A 19,737-nucleotide genomic window follows, 5' to 3' on the forward strand; every position below is an offset into this window, starting at 1 on the left:
GTTGCTTTAAGGAGTGTCTTGCCTCCGGTCTCTCATCTACCTTTTAATATACATTTTCCTTAGCCACTTTTCAATCTTCTCTCATTTGTGCCCCATCATTCTTATTACCCTTTGAGCCTCCTGATTGTGCGGTCTCTTTTTGTGAGATGCAGTAATCATACTATTCCAGCTGAGAGCATAACCTTGTTTTGCAGAAAATATTTATTAAGTAATTACTACTCCCCTTTTCAAAAAATCCTGAGATTTTTAAACCAATAACATAAAATCAAATGATGGTGAAGGATGGACTCTGCTTAGCTGAACTTCAGGCAAAGTCTGTAAGTGACAGCAATACGTACAGGCTACATTAGCCAGTGAAAACAATGAGGTGATTCACAACATGGTTATTTCTTCAATAACCATTTAAGTTAACCCTCTGACTAATTGGCATGGGGGAGACTTCAGCAGCTAGTGCAATATCAAAGGATAGCTACAATTGAAACCAAACTCAGTCTTGCTACTAATTGATTTAAAAGTAAAATTGTATGATAATGATTGACACTTTCCTCTTCAGAGCATGAGGAATCATAAAAGGAGTGGGCTGTTTGCCCACCCACGTTTTTTTTTCTAGGAGGAGCAGTCTTAGAGGAGGGCTGCAGAAAGCTGACTTGAATCAAACAAAACTGCTTACTTGTCTGAGGAGCTCCTCTTGGTGCTTGCTTTTTGGAGGCCTTGGTATAGGTTCCCATGTTAAGTGGTAAGTCTCTGATTTGTTACTTTCACTCTTTTGTTAATGGCCAGTAAATGCCAACTTAATAGCTGGAGAAAGGTTCTTAGTGTCATTTAACTGAAATGGAAATGAGCTGCAGTCAGCAGTAGGGTAATGACTGTAGTACTTTCAGACTCTGCTTAAAAGAAGAGCAAATGACCTGGAGATACAAAGCCCTATCCCATCTGACACATGCCAGAGGCTTGGAGTTGATGTCAAGTGAGTAAGTGATTAATCTGATTTTGATTACCTTTGATTTCTCCATGTGAAAATAACTCATGCTGCAAGGACAGAAAACAATCAAGCTGGGCTAAGACCTTGTTTTATAAACAACTTATACAATGAAATTTGCTAATTCCTGCCAAGCAGAGGAAAAGCTTTGCTTTTCCTGGTAGCTTGTCATATAAGCATTTCTTAAACTTATGTAAAGTAATATAGAGAGCTGGCTTGCTCTAAGAGTGAAAGAGGTACACTTTCAATCTAAAATTAGTGGTCATCCTTCACTAAAGTTTAATAACCCTATTTAGGGGTTGAACAGTTCTCTCCTGCTAGGATCTACTGTAACATTTACTTGAAATATACATGCAAACTGCCTTTCTCCTTGCCCCCCTGTGTGGGGAGAGATGCTTAGTGGGAAAGAGGCACACTGTTCCAGAAATCCTAACTGATGCTACACAATCACACTAAAATAATAAGGGAGTATGTAGCAGTGGGCTAACAAACTTCAGTTTTATTGCTCACTCTTTCCTATCCTGTCAAGTTCATTCAAATCAGCAATGGTTCCCACAGCCAAACAAATGTAGCAACCTTTGTGATAGGGCTGTAAAGCTACCTTTTCAGAAGCTGTAGCATGTTGACAATAAAACAACCTTTTGCCATTGATATGACTTTGTTCAGTAACATACTGCTTGCAATAACACTTAGTTCAGTGGAATCTTCCACAACAGAAGGATTTGACAGGTGTAATAGCAGAATATAAAATTAGCCTAGCTTTTCCCAGCATATTGGTCAAATAACTCTTTCCTGAAAGAATCAGGGTAGGTAGGTATATTCTGGTTGTGTAGAATGACTTCAGGATGAATATTATTCTGAAGCTGTTTGTTCATTTACGTTTTTAGTATAGCTTACAGCGCATTAACTAGAGCAGCTTGGAACCTTTTCTGACCACATGTGTTTTTTTGTCAAAATGTTTCACCAAAGCAAAATGTTTTGCAGAGACTTACTGAGTTAGAGGGAAAGTTTTCTGAAATCCCAGGCTCTTTGATTAAAGACTCAAATTGAAAACTTGACTTTATTGATCAGAAAACAGACTACTTCACCACAAGTTCGTTTAGCAAAAATTGCTTGAAAGGTTTTGTTTGTATCCATGCAGAACAAAAACAACCTCAAGTTATTGTAAGACACCCTCTGGCTACTGTAGTGTTTAAAATTAGCTGCCTTGCTGCTTTTGCCTATTCCCAATTTTAAGTAGAATTTGTCTTTTAAATCAAATAGGATGGGTTCACACATACTTGGAGGCAGCTCAAATATTATCTAGTTAGTCCATAGAAATTAGAGCCTAACAACCAATTTCATAAATCACTGTGCTGAGGGAATCCCACAATCTCTTACAAAGCAAAGAGCCAACATTCTCCATGGGGATAGAACAAGGCCTTCAGGTGCTATTACAATACAAACAGGATCAGTACCATATTGTACTTTGTGCACAAATGATAAACAATAGTCCCTCTGCTGCACAACTAGCTTGTTTCACTCAATTTTGAGTGAGTGCTCAACAATAGGAGGGAGCAAGAAGAAACAACCCAAAATCTTATATTTAATAGGTAGCAATTGTAACCATCAAAACAGTCATTTTGCAATTGTATTTTTCTTTGGATTTTGTTAGTGCAGGATGTGTGTCAGCAATATCATTTACTTGAGTCCTCCAAACAAGTGTTGAGACAGAAGTGGGTGAGGAGAGATGTGAAGGTCAGTGGCTTTACAGATTGAGGCTGGAATTTTCAGAAGATAGCCGCCTAGCTCACCTGGGCTAACTCCGTTAGCTCTAACTCCCCTTGACTCAATTTTCTCTGGTTGGCAAAATGAAGGAGATGGGATGGGCATGTATGGTGTGACTAAGATATAAAAAGCCTTAAACACAAAGACTAGAAACTTGATGTGGTGAAATGGTGGGAGCCTGTGTAGGTTTTTGAAGCTCAGCCCATGTGGTCTGAGAGCTAAGATAGTCATAGTGGCCTATCATGTACACTTTAAATGGATCAGATGGGGTGGTACTGGTTGGTGTTACAGAAGCTGCAAACAAGGAGCATGTGAAGATGAGGCCTTCAACTAGTTTTAGCTGAGTGGATGGAAAGAAAAGGTCATTTCTGGAAATCTTACAGATAAAGAAACGAGAATTTAAATGCAACCTGGATGTGTTGCTTAAGAAAGGGAACAGTCAAAAATGAACCCTAGGTTACAGGCCTGAGGGGAGGATTAGCACTGGTAACAGTGAGAGGGCAAGAAGTGCTTCCTGTATTACAACTGAAAGACAGAGTATGAGATGCATTATCAGTTTAGATTATGGGGTTTTCCCCAGGTTGTGTGCCCATATAGATCACAGCATTTGAGGCCCCCATTCTCCAAACAAGCACAGGGCTTTAAAATCCACATTACAAGGCTTATTGCATTTATGTGGAGTAAATGCTTACATCAGCAGTAAGGCAGGCTTGAATCAAGTAGCAGTTAACTTTCTGATCACAGTTGTTCAATCAAAAGCTTTAACAACCCAGTATTCCTGACCTTAAATCAGTATTACATTTAACTTTTGGAGGTTTGGACTGTGACTATTCTGCATATGTCCCTAAAACAGACAACTTCATTATAATTAGCCTGCGTTGTTTTTAGCTATTAAAAAGGATTTAGGCAATTCTGGGAGACAGTATTTGATTTTAATTTGTAAAGGAAAAATCTTTAGGTTAAATAACTATTATCAGAATTTAAACCCCACACAGTCCAAGTAATCAGATAAACATTACTTCTCCCTCCCGCACCAACTGCAGCTGCTGCCAGGGAATAGAGCTGCAGCAGAAATGCTGACACAGCCTATGGATTAAAATAGTAGGTTCAGCACTTCCTAGGGTGTTAAGGCCACAGGTTTTGTGTAATGAATACTGTGGTTTGCTCCAGTCATTCTTTGCAAAAGGCTGGCAACAGGTCCTGCAGCACAGCAGATTTCCTTAAAAGCCAACCAAATAACTTGCAAGTAGTTTTAGAAAATGTAAAATCCATTGCTCGGAGAAAAAGGTGAAGTTGTCAGGATGCTGCCTGCCCTCTGTAGACATTACTTTTTTTTCTTTAATTTGTCCAGAATCAGAGCTTCATCATAACAATTTCTCTCCATTCTCCCCCCAGCATTCCTATTTGATTTGGTCTCCCAGCAGTGACCCCCAAGAAGCATCTTTACTTTGACCAAATCCCAAAAGGGTCACTTGTATCAGCAATAATGGACCAGTGGCAGTGTTAAGGATACCAGAAATGAGTGAATATTTAGGATTTTCATCTCCCTCAATCCTGCCATTGCTATACCTAGTAGAAATATGGGTGACTTCTCAAAGCCTTTCTGAAAGGAAAGGAATTATCACCCTCTATCTATTCCCTTTGCCACTTCTAAAACTTCTCTTAGTAGTTCCTCCTAAGTTAAGGAAAAGTGGGGATCAGCAGTTGAAACTGACCTAATCACATAAATGCAAGAGCCATAGTCACAACATGGCCACTGGATGGATAGTAGCCATAACATTTTGTTCAGGCTTTCCAGACCTATTTCAGGAACAATGGACTGCACAATAAATGGATCTCATACAAATTAAATGTTTGGCATATTTTAAGTTTTGTAACTAGAGTTTAAATGCACACTTAACAATTAGAAGCACCAGAAAAGCAAAACCTCTTCAGGGGAATCAGATTGTTAATACTTTCACTATATGTGGCTAAGAAGGGGTGTCATGGCTGTTTATTGCTTGTTCAGCTGATTCAGTATGTCATAGTAATGCCTTACATATAAGGAATTATATATCTGAAGAACTTAAACTGGACAAACATTCCTTTATCGTCACAAGCCCTCCCCCTGCCCCAGGAGGTTCTATTTCATTTTACAGATGAAATGCAGGCCTAAAGAGTTTACTTTAGCCACACCCACTTCCACCCTTGACATATCCCATAAAACCCTCTGAACTGAGGTTCTTATGTGCATGATCTCCATAGTGGAAGAAAGCCCTCTGTATCCCAGCATGGGGCATGCAGCTTCTTTGTAGTCTATTTGTGACTGCAGAAATATCCCCAGAAACCATGAAGTGGGCTTTTTTTTTTTTTTTAAAAAAAGATTCAGGATGTGCTTAATACATATGTAATTTGTTTTCAAATCACTACACTATTAACCAAGAGGTTACTATTTGCCCCTCCTCTGCCATCTTCCCCTATCCTGCAAATTAAGAGGTAGGCAAGTATCCCTATTTTAGAGGATAGGAATGTAGAGCCTCAGAGGGATTTTGACTTTGCCCACGATTACAAATCATGATCCGTGTCTGAGCCAGCATTAGAACCCAGGTCTTCTGACTTCCATTTGCTCATTGACTCATCTATGCTTCCTCTGAAACGTGAGTGGGGCAAAGTGACAATTGAAAGTTCCAGGTATGTGTCCATGAATTACCTTATGATCAGTGTTTGACACCCCCCCCTTCTCTTCCCCCCCACCCCAAGATTTGTAAGTCCTACAGAATACAACACTGATAGTTACTGACTTATAGCATATTGGGCAGACTCAGCTTATTAAGAATGATTGAAAAATTACCCTGCTGATGGCTCCAGGGGTGAGTGCACTGAAAAGCTATTGAATATCACAAGTTTTGTAGGGAATAAAAATAAGACAGTTTTCTGGCAACTTGTTAGCACGTTCTGGGTAGTGGTACCAGTGGGTGGTGGTAGATCCCACATTTGATTCAAAACCAGTCACAGGAGCATTATTTATCCTACACCCACAAAAAGGGATACAATGCAAAAAATCATATCAAATATATTTGTAATGAAAGGCATATTGTAGCATAGTAGTACGGCAGGGAGAGCATACCTACTTATAACAATTCTTAGGATGCAATAGATTTGCTGTCCCAGTAGAGAAATCAAGTGCGTTTGGATAACTAAGATGTCACAAAGGCACACTCAAGTTTGTCACATGCAGAGCATTTCTGACTACTACTCTGACCTTTCCTAGTAAGAATGGGAAGAATATCCAAGAGGTTGAGAGAGCTACTCAGTATATAACAGCTGTTGTGTTTACCTGTGCAGTTCATTGTTCTAGGAATCTCCGTATCATATAGAGGGTGAAAGACACTCTAGAAAAACAGTTCTGTTCTTACAACAGTATATTTATAGGCACTAAGATATCTGAAAAGTTAAATTTAAAACATGAACAAATACGTTTTTTTCCATAACTCCTCCAAGCTACGTTGGCAGATTTATCTTCCCAGGCTGGGCGGGAGGAAACCCCTTTAAAATAAATACAACCTCTGTATTTGTCCAAGGTGAGCAAAGTTTTTTAAAGATAAAGCTGCTAAGGTAATAAGAAATGAACCCTCCTTGGATGACATGCCTGCACAGCAAGAATCCCCTTTACACACCCAGACCTTGGGCCTGGACACACAGGAATAAGCAGGTGCTGCATATACTCTCTTCCTGGCATAGGTGGTTACAGAGGGGTGGGTAATGGTGGAACCTTTGTTCCACACCCCATTTCTACTCACTGGCCAGCACATCTGAGCTGGTGCAGGGGTATTGCGGTTTACTGCTGGGTAACAAATAACTACCCCTGCACCTGGAGCAAGGAGGAAGCAGAGAGGAAATTGTGACTCAAAAGGAAGTCTCCAGGGCCAACTAATGGTGTGTAAACTGTACCGCTCCATCCTTTGTTCAGGGCTGTGCCTAAAGGCATATTCTAACCCACAGTGAAAGCAGAAACTGCCAGGGCATGCGGACAGAGACTTTTAGATAATATTAGTCTCATTTTTTCAACGTTACCTGAAAACCTGTGCGTCTCTCAATGAGTTTTCCATACACCGATCCTTTAATATGGTTAGTTTCTAACCAACGCAGAAGAGAGACTTTTCCTTATGTTCTCTCATGAAAGGACTCCCGCACTGGGAATAACTTTGAACAGGGATTTCAAAGCAAGGTGAGCTGCTGTTAGTCACAGGTGTATGCTGTATACCCTGGGAGTAACCAGACAAAAGCCATGGACAATGGGGTTTGTGTTTCATGTATCTATTGGATTATTTTAAACTAGCAAGAAGTATTCAGGATTGGGATTTTCTAAGGGACCTAAAAGAGTCAGGATCCCAATATCTCTTGTCACATTACATAATATGTTATAGTAAATGTCCTTGTATGTAGCTATTTAAATAATTTTAAATGAATGGTTCATTTGCTTTGTGAGTGGTTAGTCTATTGTATCAAAGAGCAGTTCCACTCTGAAAAGTAGCTCTGTGTGATAATGGCATTGTGGGGTGCAATGTTCATTGGGTGTCAGTGAATCAATTTCAGCACTTTTCAAAGGTGGGTAAACATCATTATCCCCATTTTACACAGTCACAGCGGACATGTTGTTGTGTCTTGTCCAAACACATGTAACCAAGCTAGTTTTCAATGGGTTTGTTCAGGTGTGAATGAGGTTATAATTTGACCTGTAAAGCCTTATGACTGGTGGTGAGCTCTGAGCGAAGAGGAAAAAGCAGCTTGACTTTTAGATCCCATCAGCCTTGACCTGTAAACTGATCAAATGTGATGTGGCATCTAAGACCTTTTCAGAGAGGAACCTTTTAAAATGTACATCTTGCAAACATTTATCCAACACAACTCCCCTTGGAGATCTAAGTATATTTTATGTAAGTTGGTTGAGATGGCTCATCAAAATGGGCGCAGTTTTCTGTAGTTTAACACCTTCAGGCCAGAAAAGTGCTGAATTTTGGCTGGACATTTTGTAATGTGTAGCATCAGTCCAGACTGCAATAGGACCAGGTTTTTAGTCCATGTTGCTATATAATGCAATGCCTACAGCAACCAGACATGTTACTTACTGACCACCAGTTGAATGAAATGTCAAAATCCTGAAGGAGCAGGCTGAATATGGGGCTTGAAATGGTAGTCAAACATGAAGACTGGCTTTGGACTTGAATGGGGTGGCAGACAGAGCTAAAAGGAAGTCTGTTTTCATTGTTACCAGATGTTGGATGTTTACTGAACGTGTCTTTAAACTCCTCTTAGATTTTTCAGGAGATCCTTGAGGTCTTTATCTACGTTCCCAGCTGCAGTCTCAGACCACCATCTCGGTTTTTTTCCAGAGCATCTTCTGTGGCATCAATTCTATTTTCTGGTTCATTCTCTCAGGTGTCTGGTCTTTCAAATATTCATTCTGTTTCTCCCCAAGGTTTGTCAGGAAAATATCCAATGATTCTGACTTGCTAGAAATTGAACTTAAGGATGTTTTTATACCTGCTTTACCTGGGATTTCTTGTATCTGACTTTCCAGCGAGTAATTTTGTCTTAAAGTTTCAAATCAAACTAGCCAGGAGAAACAATGCAGATATGGCAAAGGCACACTGTTCTTCACCCTTAATTGCCTTTTCATAGCTGTTGGTACTGAAATAAATTGTCTGAAGCTAATTAATGTTGCAATTTGCTTCAGGCAATACAAAGAAAGCCCATAATTAATTTTAACCAAGTGCAATGAAATGAGTCAGACAATATCTTAAATAACATAACTTTTCATTTAGGTTTTGAATTTTAACTTGGGAGGCGATGCATAGGTTAGAGGTGACTTGGGAACCAAGCCAAGCAAAGAGGTGTTAAACCTTTGAAAATTTCTTCAAAAGGCTGTCTGCAGTGCCTTAAAGCCCAAAATGCTGAGCCTTCCCATATAATAATAAAAATAATCAAAGAAGCAGGATTCTAAGACTCCATCTAGAGTAACTAGAGTCTGCTTTTATCCCTGCCTGTCAGTGGGCAAGAAATCAAAAATAAATCACATTGCAACACAGTGAAGTGAGACAATTCATACGTTGCATTGCAAAAGATACTACACTGTAGATTCGGGGTTTAATTCAAATAATCAGATCTACAAGGTGAAGGTTTTGTATTAATCAATCAAGTGATGTTTTAACCCTTTAGAATGAATTTACTGTTTATTCTAGCAATCATCTTTTACAGTATGAGTAACTTATCTTTTCTCCTGAAGAGGTTAGAATTACAACTCTTGGTCCCACTTCTCCCATGGCCTGTAATGGCATAGAGCTGATGTAATGGTTCTACGTAAATTCCCCTCATACACACGTTAATTGCAGCCCTTGGTGCAGGGATTTGACCAAGGAAAAGGTGACATGGCTGAAGTGTCACTGCATTCTGCACTCTTGATTTATCGAACAGCCCTTCAAGGCTGTGGGCAGCTGAGTGTTAGACAGAGTAGCCCACCCTAGAATAAAGGGAGATGTAAAGATCATTCTTCCAGACCCTGCTCCAAGTGAAGCTTGGGAAGAAATGACAGCCGAGCCCTTAGCATCTGTGTATTCCACTAAATAAGTCTAATCTGGACTATAAAGTTAGAAGTTCTGCTATTTATTCCATCTAGGTTTGATGCTTAATGATATGAATGTATTTAGCGTAGCTTTATACGAATGTAGTCTTTCCAGATGTTGGTCATCATCACAAAGCAAATGGTGGCTAGAGATTCAGGGCTGACAAACTGCTTCTCTTCTACCTCTAGGTCACAGTTTGGTTTCCCCTCCACAGTCTAGTTTTGCCTGAGCCGCGGGGTCAAGCAGCTTCCCCTTTAGATTTGTTAACTCGATCAGTAGAAATAAATGGAACACTCGTGTGTCCAAATTATCTTCTTACTGTGGAGAGAGCATTCTAATATAGGAGTAATCTTGCCCCTCACTGAAATACTGAGTTAACAGCTCTCTGCTTCTGGGAGGAAGTTTTCTGTTTCCCAGTCTAGACATTTTCACTCTGGATTTTCCTTAATAGCTACATGCAGAATAGTTTAGCTCTGCTGTAGGTCTACATATTGTTTTACTCAGCCAAACATCTTCACAATTCTACTTTCCTTCTTCTGACTTTTTCACCCTCTGTCAGAGTCCTGTCTTCCTTCAGATGGAAAGAACACTAACTAGTTTAGTCTACTATAAGTTTTTGCCATTAGTCGGCAGACAGGAGCCAATATGAATTCAAGTCTTGGCAGAGTTCTGGCTGCATGAGATATGAAAACTTCTAGTCTTGCCTTATTATAAAGGCTGATCTTGTTGATTAACAGTCAACATTTCAGTGTTTCAAAAGAGCCCTAAAACAAGTTACTCATGCAACACCCCTAGCTAAAGGTGCATATAGAGGGTAACATGAAAAGTATATTTTTTTATGCTGTGTTCTTAAAATTTCCCATACTTACAGGAAGCATTTCAGATATTAAATCTCACAGTAAAGCTAGCTGTTATAGAAGTAAATATTACTTTTTTTAAGGGCATGTTTACACCAGCAATTAAAAAAAAAAAGTCTGAGGAGTACCCCATCAACTTGAAATCAGGGTTGGAAGTGTGAAAGTAGAATGAATTATATTGAAATTATAATTCATTAAAGAAATGCTGCTTGAAGAGTTTGTTGAAATATAGTTTTCAGGAAAAGAAACAGATATTTTTCAGGACGAACTCCTGTGGAAAATGTGGGGACAGTGTTCAGTAGAGGGGCCCTCTGCTGCTGTTGGCTCTCCCCAAGGCACAGAAACCCAGAGGACAATACAGCTGTGAAACAATCATTCATGCTTGACCCTGTGCTTACTCACCATTTTGGGGCTCCCAGAGGTTGTGTGTGCTCGCTTTGGGATGGGTAAATTATGCTGTGTAGACTGTGCTTGCCCTTATGTATGGGGGAATCCTGTCTCTGTCTGGTGTGAACAATGCTGCCTCTGTTAAATGTTGCATTTTGCCTTTACAGATGCAATCTTGAGATCTCAGTCATTCGTGTTATTACCGCCTGAAAGACTCCAAAGAATCAGAAAGAGGCCATGTAGAAGCAAGGAAGACATGTTGCATGAAGTAATGCAGCATTCAAGTAATGAAAATCAAAAAGTGCAGGAGTGGCGGGACAGTGAAAGGGGGATCTACTAGTAGAATGAGGAGCCCCGGCACAAAAGTGCAGTGCTCTGGCAGCAAAGCACAGATCAGCTGATAAGCATAATGGAGCGCCAAGCGGACTCAATCCAGGTGCTCATAGCCATGCAGGTATAGCACTACTGTGCCGGACTCCCCCTTCAGCCCTTGTCACAAAACTCTTTCCCTTGTGCCCCCATGTCACCTCCAACCCACTTTCCCCAACATCTGGGTCCTTACTGCTACCAGCTGCCTCCAACACCTGTAGTTTCACCACCCAGCCCTGAAAACTACAATCCTTACCCCCTGCACTCAACTCCCATCACCATGCAGTGTAGCCATCCTGAAGTGCACCACTCATTGCACAGAACTTCAGATAGGAAGGCTGAGTATGATAACAGGACATACGCAAATCTGTGATTGTACCGTTCCCCACCCTTGCCCTTTCTGTTTCCCAAGCAGTTGTTTCTTTTCAGTAAATGAATTTTTTTTTCAATAAATGGATTTTTTGGCTTTGAAAACATTCTTTATTATTACATAAACTAAAAGATACCTTAACCCAGGAAAGGAACAGGCACTGAAAGTCAGTGTAGCAAACACAGATTCCTACTAACATTGGAACCACTGCACTTCACTCCCATGCAGGGCACTAAACATTCCTGGTGGCTTTCAGCCTCAAATTGCTCTCTCAAGGCATCCATAATCCTTGCAGCCTTGCGCTGGGCCCCTCTAATAGCCCTGCTCTCTGGCTGTTCAAATTCAGCCTCCAGGTGTTGAACCTCCAAGTTTCAAGCCTGAGTGAATCGTTCACCGTTCCCTTCACAAATGTTATGAAGGGTGCAGCACGTGCATATAACTGCGGGGATGCTGTCATCGGCCAGGTCGAGCTTCCCATACAGAGAGTGCCAGCAGCCCTTTAAATGGCCAAAAGCACACTCCACAGTCATTCTGCACCGGCTCAGCCTGTTGTTGAACCGCTCCTTGCTGCTGTCAAGGTTCCCTGTGTAGGGTTTCATGAGCCACAGCATTAAAGGGTAAGCGGGATCTCCAAGGATCACAATTGGCATTTTGACTTCTCTTACGATGATCTGGTCTGGGGAAAAAAGTCCTGGCTTGCAGCTTCCTGAACAGACCAGTGTTCTGAAAGATGCGTGCGTCACGCACCTTTCCTGGCCAGCCTGCGTTAATGTCAATGAAATGCCCACAGTGATCCATAAGTGCCAGGAGAACCACAGAGAAATACCACTTCCGATTAACATATGCGGAGGCTAGGTGGGCTGGTGCCAGAATTGGAATGTGTCATCTATTGCCCCTCCACAGTTAGGGAGACGCATTTGTGGAAAGCCATCCACAATGTCATGCATGTTACCTGGAGTCACGGTTCTTCTGAGCAGGATGCGATTAATGGCCCTGCAAACTTGCATCAACACAATTCCAACAGTCAACTTTCCCACTCCAAACTGGTTAGCAACAGATCAGTAGCTGTCTGGAGTTACCAGCTTCCAGATTGCAATAGCCACCCGCTTCACCACCGTTAGGGCAGCTCTCAATCTCATGTCCTTGTGCCACAGGGTGGGGGTGAGCTCCTCGCACAGTCCCATGAAAGTGGCTTTTCTCATCCAAAAGTTCTGCAGCCAGTGCTTGTCATCCCAGACTTGCATGATGATGTGATCCCATCACTCAGTGCTTGTTTTCCGAGCCCAAAAGCAGTGTTCCACGGTGGTGAGCATGTCTGTGAAAGCCACAAGCAAACTCGTGTCATATGCGTTACTCGAGTCGATATCGTTGTCGGAACCCTCACTGTCACTTTGGATCATAACGAATAACTTGACTTTCAGACGTGACGTGCTGGCGAGAGTCGTCAGCATACTCCTCAGCAGTTTGGGCTCCATTCCCGCAGACCGAAAGGGAAGACAGAGCGTGCAGTATAAAAAACGTTGAAAGATGGTGCCAGATGTGGACGGATGCACAGGGATTGCTGGGATGCAAACCGATGCATCATGGGGCGTTGGGACAGGACCCAGAATTCCCCACACCCCCTTCCCACAAGCCACAGCGCCAGAATGGGAAGAGGTGCTCTGTGGGATAGCTGCCCATAATGCACCGCTCCCAATGCTGCTGCAAGTGCCGCAAATGTGGCCACGCCAGTGCGGTTGTTCCTGTCAGTGTGGACAGACTGCAGCGCTTTCCTTAGTGCGTTCTCCAAAGGCGAGTTTAACTCAAAGCTCTCTATATCGGCAAGTGTAGTCATGCCATAACTCAATACCATACAACAAATTGTTGTTTTCACTTCTGCTGCTTATAAAACTTACCTTCTAGAACACCTTCTTCAGAATTTAGCCTTTGAAATCTAAATCTTCCTACAGGATGCTTCTCTGTCTGCATGTAAGAACTTTATGATCCATCACAAGTAGAACAAAGGCTTTTCTGTGCGATATCTCATGCATCTGGTATGAAGTTCTGTACCTATGAATTCAGTGTTTGAAGCAGGGTGGTGTCACTGGCTGAACCTACTTGTTTCTAATAGGATGAACCTGACTTCCTGAGGCCATTTCATTGTTCAGAGTAACAAAGTTGAGACTTCCTGACTGCAGAACAAAAATAATAATTTACTATCTAAAGCCATAGATTGAGTTTGATTTGTTAAGTCTGATGTGAGAAGTCAAACCCCAAAACCTTGTGTTCACGATAAATAATCATTTCCTGTGAATTCTAACTCTGTCAAAAGGTGAGTTGGATCTGGTATTGGTGACCTCTGCAAAGAATCTATTCTTTTTTTAGTTACCCCCTTGCCCCCCACTCCTCCATCTGGGTCAAAAGGAGAGGTCTGTTATCTCTTACCTTTTCTGATTCTCTAAATCTCTTCTTAACTCTTGCCCCTCACCCCCAGCCTTCTCATCTCTCTCTTTGCTTCTAGGATAGTGAATTGTTTTCAGACTGTCCACTCACAGTCCATGGCCCTTAGGATGCAGGCACAGAACACAATGACTTAGCTCCTAGAGATGAACAGGAGACTTGAGGGGAAACATCTCGTAGGAGACACATCCCTGCCCAATTGCTTTTACAGATTCAATCCGTTGTGGTAATGTTGTGATGGTTTTGATAAGTAGACAAGTTTTTGTCAAGTAAAAAGAAAATATTTTCTCCCTTAGTGAGATGTGGGGTGAAGAGAGACAAATAGCTAGTAAAAGCCAAGGTAAGAGAATGAATGATAGCGTGTGTATGATGTGTGATCAATAAAGCAGTGCAAACTGTGTCAGTAGAGGTTCTCAGGTTTAGTGCATCTTTCTTCTGGGTTCAACTGTCATGGGCTTGAACTCAGTGACGTTGGTGTTGGGTTTGCTAAAGGACTAGTAGCAGAGCCGCAGCACCTGATGAACTCAGATGAGCTCAGATTTTCATGTAAAGCGAACTTCATACCTGCTCCTGAGAAAATTTGCCATGTGCAAGGAACATTGTGGAGGTTTTGAATTGGAACCCAGCTCCACCTGCAGGAAGGCATAGGGTTGCTTCATGGCTGGTATTCCAGCCTCTAGGCTAGAATCAGAACCACATACTGTGCACCTCTGTGTAGAGGTTTATGGCCACTGAATACACGTAATTATGAACTCAGGTGCTCTGCTCCTTCCACAGACTGGCTCCACAACCCAACCTTCACACTGGATTTTGTGCAACTACTAGGAAGGTCACTAACCCACAGGCCAGTGCATGAAGTCACTCTTCCAGTCTTTTCCATGGTCACCAACCTCCCCAAAGAGTGGTTTTGCCATGTTTGTTTTTTCTGCATACTGTTCTACTTATTATTAGGGCTGTCGATTAATCACAGTTAACTCATGCAATTAACTTAAAAAAATTAATCTTGATTAATCGCAGTTTTAATTGCACTGTTAAGCAATAGACTACCAAATGAAATATATTAAATATTTTGGATGTTTTTCTACATTTTCATTTATATTGATTTAAATTACAGCACAGAATACAAAGTGTATATTATTTTTTATTAAAAATATTTGCACTGTAAAAATGATAAAAGAAATAGTATTTTTCAATTCACCTCATACAAGTACTGTAGTGCAATCTCTTTGTTGTGAAAGTGCAACTTACAAATAGAGATTTTTTTTTGGTTACATAATTGTACTCAAAAACAAAACAATGTAAAATTTTAGAGCCTGCAAGTCTACTCAGTCCTACTTCTTGTTCAATCAATCACTAGGACAAACACTTGTTTACATTTACAGGAGATAATGCTTCCCTCTTATTTGCAAAGTCACCAGAAAGTGAGAACAGGCATTTGCATGCCACTTTTGTAGCTGGCATTGCAAGGTATTTGTGTGCCAGATCTGCTAAACATTGGTATGCCCCTTTATGCTTCGGCCATCATTCCAGAGGACATGCTTCCATGCTGATGATGCTCATTAAAAAAAAATACATTAATTAAATTTGTGACTGAACTCCTTGGGGGAGTATTGTATGTCCCCTGCTCTGTTTTACCTGTATTCTGCCATATATTTCATGTTATAGTAGTGTCAGATGATGAGAGAGCACATATTGTTCATTTTAAGAACACTTTCCCTGCAGATTTGACAAATCGCAAAGAAGGTACCAAATTGAGATTTCTAAAGATAGCTACAACACTAGACCCAAGGTTTAAGAACTTGAAGTGCCTTCTAAAATCTGAGAGGGACAAGGGGTGGAGCATGTGTTACACTAATAAAAATGATACCAACAGGATCTTGTAAGAGGGACAAGGCAAATTTCCACGTTTATTGTAAACACAACAAAATATTCCTATGTGCAATTTCTATATAGCTCCATTCACACACACAGACATTCACACACAGGTTCTACATAAAGGTTGTTATAGTTACCAGCCTAGATGTTGCTCGTGCCAAGTCACTGGTCAGGTGGCCTGGACACGAGAGTGGAGCCGAGTAGTTGTCAGATGCGCATCCGATGCTCCTGGAGGGTGGTCGTAGAACCAGACTCAAACAACACAGTCCCTGGATCCAATTTTTATAGGTCTCTGGTTCAATACAAGTCTATGGAAGTTGCTTCATCATGCTGAATTTACAATTGAGATGACCATCAATCAGCAGGTGGTACATCCATGATGGCTAGGTGTTATCTTCTTGTTCTTCCTTGATGCGTTTTGTGTGGATTCCGGTTTGCCCTTCGGGGGTCATCCGGTTATCTCCACTTTGCATATTCTTCGGCCCATCGATACCAAGGTTGAAATTCTTAGGATTAGGCTGGCACCATTTACTAACCAATTATTTCCCTGCTTCAGGCTCTCAATTCATGCACTCATCATTCATTCTTTTACTTAACAACGCACTCTATGATTCTTGATTCATTTAACAAGTTTTATCCCACTATCTATTTTTCCCTCTTTGGATACCAAGATTTACATAGGCATGACAAGGGGCCCCCGCTGCAGAAGAGCATCAGGGTGTTGTTTTAAAGAACAGCATTGTTTCCTCAAAGTTCTTATCACTTTCTAGCACAGACTCTTTGTCCTGTACTGGCCTGAAATAATTAGCCTGAAATAATAATTAAACTTTGGCCTTGCATTTGTTACAGAGTGAAATTCAACAGCATGGAACTGATGTTCATACCTTTTTACAATACCTATATACTCTTTTGTCTATCTTTATTTCTACTACTACATAATTATAATTCTATCATACTTCTATATCTTTGAGGGTGACCCAACACATGGTTTCAGAAGTCTTAAAAGAGCAACACTCCAATGCGGAAACTACAGAACCCAAGCCACCAAAAAAGAAAATCAATCTTCTGCTGGTGGCATCTGACTCAGATAATGAAAATGAACATGTGTTTGGCCGCACTGCTTTGGATTGTTATCGAGCAGAACCCATCATTAGCATAGATGCGTGTCCTCTGGAATGGTGGTTGAAGCACGAAGGGACATATGAATCTTTAGCATATCTGGCACGTAAATATCTTGCGACGCTGGCTACAACAGTTCCATGAGAACACCTGTTCTCACTTTCAGGTGACGTGAATAAGAAGCAGACAGCATTATCTCCTGTAAATGTAAACAAGTTTGTTTGAATGATCAGCTGAACAAGAAGTAGGACTGAGTAGACTTGCAGGCTCTAAAATTTTACATTGTTTTATTTTTTTGTACATAATTATACATTTGTTAGTTCAACCTTAATGATAAAGAGATTTCACTACAGTACTTGTGTTAGGTGGATTGAAAAATACAATTTTTTTTGTTTTTATAGTGCAAATACTTGTGATCAAAAATAAATATAAAGTGAGCACTGTACACGTTGCATTCTGTGTTGCAATTGAAGTCAATATATTTGAAAATGTAGAAAACATCAAAAAATATTTAAATAAATGGTATTCTATTATTGTTTAACAGTGCAATTAATTTTTTTTATCGCACGATTAGTCAGGGTTAATTTTTTTAATCACTTGACAGCCCTACTTACTATGGATCGCTTTCACCCAATATGGGGCTACAGTAACTTGCTTTTACTAAAAGAGCACTGCTCTAAAAATTGTTGGCTTTACCTTCAGAAAATGAGCTTCCATTCCATGGATGATGAAGGAACAAAGAGCTGATGTCATAGATGGTAGTTTTTAATCTGCCACTAAAAAAAATAATGTTCTCTGACAGGTCATTTTTGAAAAAACTTGAAACTCAGGTGATTTTCACTGGGAAAAAAGAATGAAAAATAATTATTTATGCTAATGAGGATTTTCAAAAAAATCTTTAATAGTTTACACATGAAGAAAAGGAGTATTTGTGGCACCTTAGAGACTAATCAATTTATTTGAGCATAAGCTTTCGTGAGCTACAGCTCACATGGTTACTAAGCTTGTGAGGTAGTACGTAAAAGTAATTTCTATTTTGTTCTCCATTTGCATGCACTGCCTTAGTATTGTCTTTTTTTGTTCTGTACACAATAAAAACAATGTGAAGAAATCACAGACACGGTGGATCCCAAGTAACTCTGTTTACTAACGTACACACACATCTCTGGGCTAGTTACTGCTCTGACTGGTTTGTGGTTGCTCCTAAAACATAGACCGTGATGAACACCACTAGAGGGCTCTCAAACTCTCTGAAGAGATACTACCCTAATATCATATACCCTAATATCATATACCTGTGGTTTTCAACCTTTTTGCATTTGTGGACCCCTACAAAATTTCAAATGGCTGTGCCAGACCCCTTTGGAAATCTTAGACATAGTCTGTGGACCCTCAGGCATCCGCAGATCACAGGCTGAAAACCATTGCTAAATGCTACACTTAATTTACTGAGGAATATGGATTTGCAGATCTGAAGTTAGGGAACAGGAGCTGTCTTCCAATGTGCACATCCTGAATTAGATCATAGAAGATGGCACAAGGGGTCCAGCCTCTGATCTTAACTCTTATTAATTTATGGGAATTACATTCTATAAAGATGTGGGCAGTCCACTTGAGATCTCAATTTGGTGGATCTGATCTTACATGTGGGTGGAAAGACTGATTATAAAATGGATATTTCTAAGGAAACAAACAAGTAGATTATTATTTCCCATCTTCCCGCCCCCCACCCTTTTATTTTTTTATTTTTTTTGCAGAAGGTGTGAGAAGGGAAAAACTTTTAATGCCTTCTTTATACATTGAAAAAAAAACAAAAAACCCAAACCTTAACGTATTTAACTTAGAAGCTAGTTACACAGTACCATCATGTGGCCATGTTTATGCATTACAGCTTCCTGGTTTTCAAATAATCAGTATCAAGTGTGACATGTAATTGTGCCAGGATGTCATATGAACAACCTGCCCAATATTTACAATTTATACAAAAAATAAATTAGTGTAACAGACTAGCAGGTCCAATCAGATTTGTGTCATGAAACTCATCTACCAGGGCCTTGGACACCCTAAAGAAACTTATCCTTCTAAAAACAGTGGTCTTAAAAGATTGAAAAACTCATGAGGCCTGAGTTTCAGAGGTGCTGAGCACCCACAAATCCAATTGACTTCATGTCCATACACACTCATGCTCCTGTTGGTTTACCATGTGCTTTTCAGCATTGGATTAGACTTTGCTTTCAGCAGAACTCAATACTGATTTAATTGGAAGCAGTTCAGCCTGAATCTGCTTAATGCTCATATAGATGATTCTGATAGGTCTTTTGCTACTGTCCCACAAATCTTTGAAATCTTCCAGAAGCCACTGCTTTTGGAAACTGTGGGGTACCAGAGAGCATTGCAAAGGCAATGATTAGATACATTGCTGAGGTGGATGTGTGGGACAAAACTGCAGCATTTCAGAATATGAGTCAGCAAGTCTAGACTGGAGCCAATGTGTTTAAACTGGTGCAATCTCTCTGGTCATTTAGGAAGGATTTAATTACCTAGTAGACCAGGATTGAGAGAAACCAGAATCTATTTTGTAAATTCTGGTGATTGTTCCCACCTTTCTAGGAATTTCATCCCTGAAACTTTCTTGAAAGGCATAGTTGGTCTGGAATTATTGCAAAGGAACTTTTCCTCTGGGATTCCTTTCTGGATTTTTCACCCTGTTTTTCTGGAAATGCTGTCACCTTACAGCTGTCTGCAGGATATATAGTTTTGTGAGAGTAACGACTGAGTAAAATGCAACAAAGGATTTTAGGATTTTGCCCATAGAAATTTGAGATGAAAAAGTCGTATTACATTATCTAGCTAGTCTCTATGCAAACGCTATGGAGTGTTGCAATATAATTCAGATGTGGAGTTTAAATTGACATTCAATAGCACACCTGATGCAAAATGAGACTTATTATTAGTAATGATTGGCAATTCCTA

The sequence above is a fragment of the Lepidochelys kempii genome, chromosome 8 (assembly GCF_965140265.1).
Source record: "Lepidochelys kempii isolate rLepKem1 chromosome 8, rLepKem1.hap2, whole genome shotgun sequence".
In the NCBI taxonomy this organism is placed as follows: Eukaryota; Metazoa; Chordata; order Testudines; family Cheloniidae; genus Lepidochelys; species Lepidochelys kempii.